General features: G+C 43.2%; 1 pseudogene; it reads left to right on the top strand.

Annotated features, from left to right (window-relative positions):
- The first annotated feature begins 2303 nt into the window (after nucleotides 1-2303).
- Nucleotides 2304-2772, top strand: LOC147370460 (fatty acid-binding protein, heart pseudogene; annotated as a pseudogene).
- Nucleotides 2773-11605: the final 8833 nt, after the last annotated feature.

Raw genomic sequence — 11605 nt, 5'->3', positions numbered from 1 at the left:
CTGGGGAGCGGGTACAAAAAGAAGGAAGATTAAAAAGATCTTGGGGGAAATATCCTGCATTCAGTGCAATGACTGCACTGAAAGTGGTCACAGTCATTTGGGGAGGACAGTGCCCTGCAGGCTGGCTGTCCCTGCTACCCCTCCTCCCCCCAAGAAGGCGCACTTGACTTGTGGGAGGGGCTACGCCTACGTGGACTTTAAAAGTACCTAAGATTCTGGTGTACACTCAAGATGAGATGTAACTCATATTTTTGTTCACTGAGATATTTTGTGATTAAAAACTCTGAGCAAAGTGGAAATGCAGTAATTTTAAAGGAATTTTATGTTGAGTTCTGCCAAGTGAACACATCTTCTTTTGGTTTTATTGTGTTTGTGGTCAGTATGAAGAAAACAAAACCTCTGCTTACTGTATCTTTTCATAGTCATTGTAACAAGAAGCAAAGAGTCTTTTGTGGTCACCGTAAAATGACTATAATGTTTGGTAGCAAACAGAATCCATGTACTCTTACTAAGGTTAGATAATTTGTTGTATCTCAGTCCAAGGTTTCTTTATGCTTTTTAAATAATCCAGTAGTAGAGTAGAATCTATTAGCTAAAATCAGTTTGGGAATTAAGAGCAAAACCTGGGGTGGGAGAGAAAAGGGTGGACTTTTACAAGATACAATCAGTAAAAATTCAGGGAAAGATCTGAAAACCCTGTATGGTAATTCATACTTGTTCCTGAACTGTGCCCTGAGTTGGTAATGTGGGCCTTCCCTGGTGGCTCAGACGGTAAAGCATCTGTCTATCAATTCGGGAGACCTGGGTTTGATCCCTGGGTCGGGAAGTTTCCCTGGAGAAGGAAATGGCAACCCACTCTAGTACTCTTGCCTAGAAAATCCCATGGACAGAGGAGCCTGGTGCAGGCTACTGTCCATGGGGTCGCAAAGAGTCGGACACGGTGGGGTTGGTAATACCAGTAGCTTTTTATCATATCCCTCTTGTCCTTAAATTTTATTTTAAAAAATTTATATCCCAACACTTTCTGCCCTTGGAATTTTTCTGTCTTCTGAGTTTTTGTTTTTGTTTTTTTTAATGTTTAAAAATATGTCGGCATGATGTCCAATTTTTAACTAGTGACTTGGGCAAGAGGAGAAGGGGACGACAGAGGATGAGATGGCTGGATGGCATCACTGACTCAATGCACGTGAGTCTCAGTGAACTCCGGGAGTTGGTGATGGACAGGGAGGCCTTGCATGCTGCGATTCATGGGGCTGCAAAGAGTCGGACACGACTGAGCAACTGATCTGGTCTGATCTGGGCATGATACAATTACCAGAATTTAAAGAGTGGTAGTCACGCCCATATGGGGAAAGATGTTTGGGTGTGTTCTTTTGAAACTGAAACTGTAAAAGTAGGTGCTTAAAAGATCTTGTTTGCTGCTCTGTATGGTAAAAACTAATTCTGTTGTATCATGTACATAGTTACTCATCACAGATGAGTAAATTCACAGAAAATTAACCATGTATTTATTCTTGCCTTGAAGCTAAGTTAAACATAAAATTCTATTCCTACAGCCCACAGTATGACCGACCTTGTAGTGATTCATATGTTGATTGTAAGAGTTATGGGGCATCTGGACTGGTTCAGCTGAAAGTCATGTTCACTGGTATCTGGGGAAGACAGTTTTTAATTGGGTAAGGAGAGGGAATTCAGTTGGAGGTTGGGGTCTCAAAGGGAGAAATAAAAGATATAAGATGGCATGTCCTTCCACAACCACCACCTGGATTGAACTGGAGCTGGGTGATGAGCACCAGATGATGATCAAAATGTCTTTTTTTTTTTTTTTTTTTTGGTTACTCAGCGTGGAATGTGGGATCTTGGTTCCCCAACCAGGGATCAAACCTGTGCCTGGATGCCAGGGAAGGGCCCCTGCCAATGTCTTTAAAAGAAACTTTAAGGTCTTCCTTGGTGATGCAGTGGCAAAGAATCCTCCTGCCAATGCAGGAGACGATGGGGCTCCGACCCCTGGTCCAGGAAGATCCCACATGTTGTAGAGTAACTAAGCCCCTGTGCTCCAAAGCCCAGGACACAATTACTGGCCCACATGCTACAACTACTGAAGTCTGTGAGCAGAGAGCCCATGCTTCCCAACAAGAGAAGCCACGGCAATGAGAAGCCCTCACACCACAGCTAGACAGCAGCCCCTGCTGGCTACAACTAGTGGAAAGTCTGTGCAGCAACAAAGACCCAGCGTAGCCAAAAGTAAATTTTTAAATAATTTTTTTAAAAAAAGAAACAGGGTCCCAGAATCCTTGCACACATTCTCTGTCTTCTCTTTCCCAGCCTAGCCCAGCCTCACCACAGTGGACACCTTCATGGGTACCTGGAAGTTAGTGGATAGCAGGAATTTCGATGACTACATGAAGTCTCTTGGTGTGGGTTTTGCTACCAAACAGGCGGCCAATATTACCAAGCCTATCACAGTCATCGAAGTGAATGTGGACACAATCACCATAAAAACACAAAGCGTCTTCCAGAATAGGGAGGTTAGCTTCGAGCTGGGAGTGAATTTCAATGAGACAACAGCAGATGACAGGAAAGTCAAGTCCATCGTGATGCTGGATGGAGGCAAATTTGTCCACGTGCAGAATTGGAATGGACAAGAGACAACACTTGTATGGGAAATAGTTGATGAGAAACTCATCCTGCTGCTCACCCACTGCAGTGCGATTTGCAATCGTACTTACAAGGAAGAGGCATGACCTGTCCACTCCTTTACTGACTGCTCTTCTGCCAGTTGGCTACTCATGGACTCGGCACCAGATTGCCTCATTTTTCTCCCCTAGCATTTTACATAAATCTACCTTGATTGCGGAAATTTTCCTGGTGTCAGGTGGCATCAGCCTAAATCCAGTTCCAATCTCATTGTGTATGTTTGGTTTTTTAACTGCATCCAAAGGGTGCTGCTCTGAGGTCAATAACGCAGAGTCAAGGCCAAAAAAAAAAGAAAGAAGCCTTTAGGAGCCTCTGAAAAGAGCAGAGCTGCTTTGGGATCAATGTGACAAAGTATCACACAGTTTTAGGAAGGGGGCCCTTCTATCCAGAACTTCTTCTCTGCACAGAACTTACTCCTTCTCTGGAAAATAAAAGCAACTACTTTAGGGAAGTCAGAAGGCGGCAGCACTCTCATATGTGGTTTCATCACGGTTGGGGGGTGTGTTCTGGGGATTTGTGGGCAGCAGGTGTCAGCAAGGGACATTCAAACCAGGAAGGAAGTTTGGGTCTGAGTGATTGGGCTATGGCACATTCCAACACTGGGATTAGCTAAATTACTGATTAAAAATGAAAAACTAAGAGCCAACTTCTTTTGTAAATGTTACCTTATGGCATTTCAAAAATTATTTGAAGAAGTGTACTAGCTTGCTTGCGTTGCCTTTATAAAGGCTGGGTGGCTTAAATAATAGAGACTTATTTTCTCTGAGTTCTAGAGGCTGATGGTCCAGGATCAAGGCGTCAGCAGGATGGGTTCGCTCAAAGGACTCTCTCCTTGGTTTGCAGATGGTCACACACTAGCTGCCTTCTCACATGGCCTTTTCCCTGTGCCTGTGTGCCTCTGCTGTCTCTCTTGTGTATCCACATACTCTCTTAGTAAGGACATCAATCAAATTGGATTTGGACCCACCATAATGGCCTCATTTTAACTTCCATCACCTTTTTTAAGGTACTGTCTCCAAATATATCACATTCTGAAATCCAGTGGACAAGGCTTCAACATAGGAATTTGAAGGGGATGAGTTCAGCCCGTAACAGGAGATATCCAATTTTGATAGCAGTAATTACAAACTTTCAGGAGAGCTGCATAATCTAGAGAGAGCTGCTTCCAACTCTAAAGAAAACAAGGGTTACAATGCTTAGGTACTTTCTTAAAAATTGAAGTATAGTTGATGTACAATATTATATAAGTTACAGATGTATAATACAGTGATTCACAATTTTAAAGGTTATCGGTTCAGTTCAGTTCAGTCGCTCAGTCGTGTCTGACTCTTTGCGACCCCATGAACTGCAGCACGCCAGGCCTCCCTGTCCATCACCAACTCCCGGAGTTCATCCAAACTCATGTCCATCGAGTCGGTGATGCCATCCAGCCATCTCATCCTCTGTCGTCCCCTTCTCCTCCTGCCCCCAATCCCTCCCAACATCAGAGTCTTTTCCAATGAGTCAACTCTTCGCATGAGGTGGCCAAAGTATTAGAGTTTCAGCTTTAGCATCAGTCCTTCCAGATCTCCTTTAGAATGGATTGGTTGGATCTCCTTGCAGTCCAAGGGACTCTCAAGAGTCTTCTCCAACACCACAGTTCAAAAGCATCAATTCTTCAGTGCTCAGCTTTCTTCACAGTCCAACTCTCACATCCATACATGACCACTGGAAAAACCATAGCCTTGACTAGACAGACCTTTGTTGGCAAAGTAATGTCTCTGCTTTTCAATATGCTATCTAGGTTGGTCATAACTTTCCTTTCAAGAAGTAAGCGTCTTTTAATTTCATGGCTGCAATCACCATCTGAAGTGATTTTGGAGCCCCCAAAAAATAAAGTCTGACACTGTTTCCACTGTTTCCCCATCTAATTCCCATGAAGTGATCAGTTATACTCCATAGTTATAAAATATTGGCTAGGACTTCCTTGGTGGTTCAGTGGTTAAAAATCTGCTTGCTGGGACTTCCCTGGTGGTCCAGTGGTTAAGAATCCACCCTGCAATTTAGGGGACACAAGGTCAATCCCTGGTCAGGGAACTAAGATCCCACATGCCATGGAGCAAAGGTCCTGCATGATGCAATGAAGATCCTGCGTGCCGCAACTGACACCCTATGCAGCCATAATTAAAAAAAAAAAAAAAAAAAGAATCTGCTTGGTGCTAAAGGGCACACGAGTTTGATCCCTGCTCCAGGAAGATTCCACATGCTGCAGAGCAACTAAGCCCATGAGCCACAACTACTGAGTCTGAGCACCCTAGAGCCCAGGCTCTGCAACAAGCAAAGCCCCTCTCACCACAGCTAGAGAAAGCGGGCATGCAGTAACAAAGACCCAGAGCAGCCAAAAAATAAATAAATACATTTAAAAAAAATTGGTTCTATTCCCCATGTTGTACAATGTATCCTTGTAGCTTATTTTATACCTAATAGCTTGTAGCTCCTACTCCCTATGCCTATATAACCTTTCCTCCCTTCCCTCTCCCCACTGGTAACCATTAGTTTATTCTCTATATCTGTGAATCTTTTTGTTATAGTCACTGGTTTGTTGTCTTTTTAAAATTCTACATGTTAGTGAAATTCCACATGTTAGTGATATAATATTGGAGAAGGAAATGGCAACCCACTCCAGTATTCTTGCCTGGAGAATCCCAGGGATGGGGGAGCCTGGTGGGCTGCTGTCTATGGGGTCGCACAGAGTCAGACACGACTGAAGCGACTTAGTAGTAGTAGTAGTAGTGATATAATACAGTAGTTTTCTTTCTCTGTTTGACTTACTTCACTTCACATAATGCCCTCCAAGTTCAACAGTGTTGCTACAAATGGTAAAATTTCATTCTTTTTTGAGGGGCTGAATATATATGTACTGGGGGCTTCCCAGCTGGTGCTAGTGGTAAAGAACTCCTCTGCCAATGCAGGTGGACTTAGATGCAGGTTCAACCCCTGGGTCGGGAAGATCCCCTGGAGGAGGCACAGCAACGCACTCCAGTATTCCTGCCTGGAGAATCCACGGACAGAGGAGCCTGGTGGGCTACAGTCCACAGGGTCGCAAAGAGTCAGACATGAGGGAAGCGACCTAGCACGCACATATGTACCACATCTTCTTTATTCTTCATCTGTTGATGGACACTTAGGCTGCTTTCGTATTTTGGCAACTGTAAATAATGCTGCTGTGAACATTAAGGTGCATGTATTTTTTTCATGTTTTTGGTTTGCTTTTTCTCCCCAGATACATACCCAAGAGTGGAATTGCCAGTGTATGGTAGTTCTATTTTTAGATTTTTGAGAAACCTCCATACTGTTTTCTGTAGCGGCTGCACCAATTTACATTTCCAACAGCAGTTTACAAGGGCTCCCTTTTCTCCACATCCTTACCAGTGCCAGTGCAGACTAATTCTCCAATTTTCATTCATTGTGAGCATCAGCTTACATTTGGCTACTTGTAAATCACACTTGGAAACTGTATTTCCAATTCATTCCAAAGATGTTCAGCACTCTTTTGGGATTAGCATTCTTTGAAGTGGGCTGATCCGCCTCCTGCCACTCTGCCTTTACCCTTCTGCTCACCTTTCATCATTGTGAGGCAAATTTACTTTCATAATTTTCCAAATTCTTTTCTTTTACTCAGGCTTCTCAGTGAAATCCACAGCTCCTCCTCCCCACAGGAATGCTCCCACCAGCAGAGCTCTCCTCCGGCCCCTGCTTCTGCTTCACTGACCTCTGAATCACCAGCAACTTGCTGACCTTAGGGGAGAACCTGATCCAATCAGAGACAAAGTCCACATACCTTGGGTCTCTTCGGCTCCCTCTATGCTTCTTAGAGCCCCTCGTGCTCAGATGCTAAGTCGTGTCCGACTCTTTGCGACCCCATGGACTGAAGCACACCAGGCTTCCTGTCCTCCACTATCTCCTGGAGTTTGCTCAGGTTCATGTCCATTTAGTCAGTGATGCTATCTACTTGTCTCATTCTCTGCTGCCGTCTTCTCTGTTTGCCAAATCAAATAGATTAAGCAATCCTCAACATTGGGCCCTTAAAAATGGGGAAAGAAGACCATTTATGGCATGGACAAAAGGGCAGATAATACCCCTCAAGTGAAACTCATCACAGGTTTTAGCACTTTTCCCCGTAGGACGAAAATCGCTTACAGTGAACGGGGTTTTACTGCCACCTCCTGGATCATGCTTGGCAGCACTGGGCAGCCATGGGCGGAGCCAAAGGAGAAGGGGTCACCATAGCGAAGTGGATGTAATGTCAACTACAAAAACTCCCGAGCTCAGAACTTTCATAACTCTCCTTAAATAACTTCCAGCCATCCAGGCAGCACTGACTTCTTCATTCCTCTACCCTAAAAGGGAAAAATGCCTCTCTCTCATTAACTTATTTTCTCCCAAGACTCAACAGAAGAAAGGGGATCTGAGATCTGACCACCTTACCTGGGATGACAAGTATAATTAAACATAGGCAGAACACACGATGACATAAATCAAAGCAAGATCCTCTATGACCCACCTCCTAGAGTAACATAAATAAAAACAAAAGTAAACAAGTGGGACCTGATTAAACTTAAAAGCTTTTGCACTATAAGCAACCATAAGCAAGGAAACTATAAGCAAGGTGACAACCCTCAGAATGGGAGAAAATAAGAGCAAATGAAACAACTGACAAAGGATTAACTTCCAAAATATACAAGCAGCTCATACAACTCAATACCAGAAAAACAAACAACCCAATCAAAAAGTGGGGGAAAGACCTAAACAGACATTTCTCCAAAGAAGACATACAGATGGCTAAAAACACATGAAAAGATGCTCAACATCGCTCATTATTAGAGAAATGCAAGTCAAAACCACAATGAGATATCACCTCACACTGGTCAGAATCGCCATCATCAAAAAGTCTACAAACAACAAATGCTGGAGAGGGTGTGGAGAGAAGGGAATGCTCTTGAACCGTTGGTGGGAATGTAAATTGATACAACCACTATGGAAGATGGTATGGAGATTCCTTCAAAACTAGGAACAAAAACACCATATGACCCAGCAATCCCACTTCTAGGCATAGAAGGAAACCTGAAGAAACCAGGGTTGAAAGACACATGTATCCCATTGTTCATTGCAACACTATGTACAACAGCTAGAACATGGAAGCAACCTAGATGCCCATCGACAGATGAATGGATAAAGAAGTTGTGGTACATATACACAATGGAGTATTACTCAGCCATAAAGATAAATGCATTTGAGTCAGTTCTGATGAGGTGGATGAACCTAGAACCTATTATACAGAGTGAAGTGAGTCAGAGAGAGAAAGATACATATCATATTCTAACATACATATACAGAATCTAGAAAAATGGTTCTGAAGAATTTATTTACAGGGCAGAAATGGAGAAACAGACATAGAGAATAGACTTAGGAACATGGGAGAGGGGAGGAGAGGGTGAAATGTATGGAAAGAGTAACATGGAAACTTACATTACCATATGTAAAATAGATAGCCAACAGGAATTTGCTATATGGCTCAGGAAACTCAAACAGGGGCTCTTTATCAACCTAGAGGGGTGAGATGGGGAGGGAGTTGGGAGGAAGTTTCAAAAGGGAAGGGATATATGTATACCAATGACTGATTCATGTTGAGGTTTGACAGAAAACAACAAAATTCTGTAAATCAATTATCCTTCAATAAAAAAATTAATTAAAAAAATACATTCTCCAGGCTGCATTGTATTTCCCAGTTTAAAATAATTTTTGATCTACAATATACTTTGTACCAAACTATGTTATCTGAATCTGGTGTTTGCCTTTGTTTTCAGGAGGTGGGAAACATACCTACAAAGGAAAATCTCCAATAGTAGAGCCGAAATCTGCTTCAGTTTTTCTTAAGACCTTTAATATCTTTCATTAACTAAAGCATAGTAACTCCAATACTTTGGCCACGTGATGCGAAGAGCTGACTCATTTGAAAAGACCCTGATTCTGGGAAAGATTGAAGGCAGGAGGAGAAGGGGACAACAGAGTATGAGATGGTTGGATGGCATCATCAACTAAATGGTCATGAGTTTGAGTAGACCCCGGGAGCTGGTGATGGACAGGGAGGCCTGGCGTGCTGTGGTACTTGGGGTCACGAAGAGTCGGACACGACTGAGCGACTGAACTGAACTGAACTTTCACCCAGTTTGGTCCCCATGGTAAATTTTTCTAAGATTTACTCATTTATTTTTATTTTTGTCTGTGCTGGGTATTCGTATAGAGTGAGGGCTTTCTCTAGTTGCAACGAGTAGGGGCTACTCTTCACTGTGAAGCATGGGCTTCTCATTGCAGTGGCTTGTCTTCTTGCGGAGCACAAGCTCTGGGCACATGGGCTCTAGAGCACAGGCTCAGTAGTTGTGGTGCATGGGCTTAGCTGCTCCAAGGCATGTGGGATCTTCCCAGTTCAGTCCAGTCCAGTCATTCAGTCATGTCCAACTCTTTGCGACCCCATGGACTGCAGCACGCCAGGCCTCGTGTCCATCACCAATTCCCGGAGCTTACCCAAACTCATGCCCATTGACTTGGTGATGCCATCCAACCATCTCATCTTCTGTCATCCCCTTCTCCTGCCTTCAATCTTTCCCAGCATCAGGGTCTTTTCGAATGAGTCAGTTCTTCGCATGATGTGGCCAAACTATTGGAGTTTCAGCTTCAACATCAGTCCTTCCAATGAACACTCAGGACTGATCTCCTTTAGGATGGACTGGTTGGATCTCCTTGCAGTCCAAGGGACTCTGAAAAGTCTTCTCCAACACCACAGTTCAAAAGCATCAATTTTTTGGTGCTCAGCTTTCCTTATAATCCAACTCTCACATCCATACATGACTATTGGAAAAACCATAGCTTTGACTAGACAGATCTTTGTTGGCAAAGTAATGTCTCTGCTTTTTAATACACTGTCTAGGTTGGTCATAACTTTCCTTCCAAGGAGTAAGGATCTTTTAGTTTCATGACTGCAGTCACCATCTGCGGTGATTTTGGAGCCCAAGAAAACAAAGTCAGCCACTGTTTCCACTGTTTCCCCATCTATTCGCCATGAAGTGATGCAATTGGATGCCATGATCTTAGTTTTCTGAATGTTGAGCTTTAAGCCAACTTTTTCACTCTCCTCTTTCACTTTCATCAAGAGGCTCTTCAGTTCTTCTTCACTTTCTGCCATAAGGGTGGTGTCATCTGCATATCTGAGGTTAGTGATATTTCTCCCAGCAATCTTGATTCCAGCTTGTGCTTCATTCAGCCCAGCGTTTCTCATGATGTACTTTGAATATAAGTTAAATAAGCAGGGTGACAATATACAGCCTTGACGTACTCCTTTCCCGATTTGGAACTGTTGTTCCATGTCTGGTTCTAACTGTTGCTTCCTGACCTGCATACAGATTTCTCAAGAGGCAGGTCAGGCGGTCTGGTATTCCCATCTCTTTCAGAATTTTCCAGTTTGTTGTTATCCACACAGTCAAAGGCTTTGGCATAGTCAATAAAGCAGAAATAGATGTTTTTCTGGAACTCTCTTGCTTTTTCAATGATCCAGCAGATGTTGCCAATTTGATCTCTGGTTCCTCTTTCTTTTCTAAATCCAGCTTGAACACCTGGAAGTTCATGGTTCACATATTGTTGAAGCCTGGCTTGGAGAATTTTCAGGATTACTTTACTAGAGTGCGAGATGAGTGCAGTTGTGTGGTAGTTTGAGCATTCTGCCTTTCTTTGGGATTGGAATGAAAACTGACCTTTTCCAGTCCTGTGGCCACTGCTGAGTTTTCCAAATTTGCCAGCATATTGAGTGCAGCACTTTCACAGCATCATCTTTTATGATTTGAAATAGTTCAACAGGAATTCCATCACCTCCACTAGCTTTGTTCATAGTGATGCGTACTAAGGCCCACTTGAGTTCACATTCTAGGCACTTGCATCAGCAGGCAGATTCTTAACCACTGGACCACCAGAGAAGCCCCATGGAAACTATTAGTAGTATTTTCTAATATGGTCCAGTTGTAGGGAGGTACGTTCTTATACACTGTTGCTGGGAATGTAAATTGGCACGGCATTTCTGGAGGACAATATGTCAGAATCGATCAAAATCTAAGAGGAAGCATACCTTTTGCATTTTCAAAATATCCCTGGTGAGCACTGCGACTGTTTCTCCAGCATCCATTCCTTGTTTGCCTCCAGCTGGGTGGAAGCCAGGTGGTCATTAACCTAGACCAATCAGTATAATCCCGTTTCCTTTTGCTCTTTCATTAATTCAAAGAAATTTAACAGAGACCCAAGCCAAGCAGTGCACACCATTCCCCTGGCTACAATGTTTGATTCAAGGTGAGCAGTATCCAAATCTAATTTAATTAATGTGAAGTTTTGTTTACGGCTGGAGAAACATGCTTCCTCCTCTGTAAATGGATGAGGTTACTTGTAGCTCCAGGAGTCTAAGCTCCAAAAGTTCATATTATCTAAACAAAATACATATATATTTTTTTTATTGATTCCAGATCTAAGTAATCATGTTGTTGTTCAGTCGCTCAGTCATGTCCAATTCTTTACAACTCCATGAACTGCAGCAAGCCAGACTTCCCTGTCCACTATCTCCCAGAGTTTGCTCAAACTCATGTCCTCAGAGTTGGTGATGCCATCCAACCATCTCATCCTCTGTCACCCCCTTCTCCTCCTGCCCTCAATCTTTCCCAGCATCAGGGTCTTTTCCAATGAGTTGGTTCTTCACATCAGGTGGCCAAAGTATTGGAGCTTCAGCTTCAGCATCAGTCCTTCCAATGACTATTAGGGTTGATTTCCTTAAGGATTGACTGGTTTGAACTCTTTGCAGTCCAAGGGACTCTCAAGAGTCTTCTCAACAAAC

Source organism: Bos grunniens, chromosome 6 (assembly GCF_055505025.1).
Source record: "Bos grunniens cultivar Pamir isolate PY7600 chromosome 6, Bosgru_T2T1.0, whole genome shotgun sequence".
NCBI classification, from domain to species: Eukaryota; Metazoa; Chordata; class Mammalia; order Artiodactyla; family Bovidae; genus Bos; species Bos grunniens.
The sequence above is the reverse complement of the archived record's forward strand: the minus strand, read 5'-3'. Positions and strand labels throughout refer to the sequence as shown.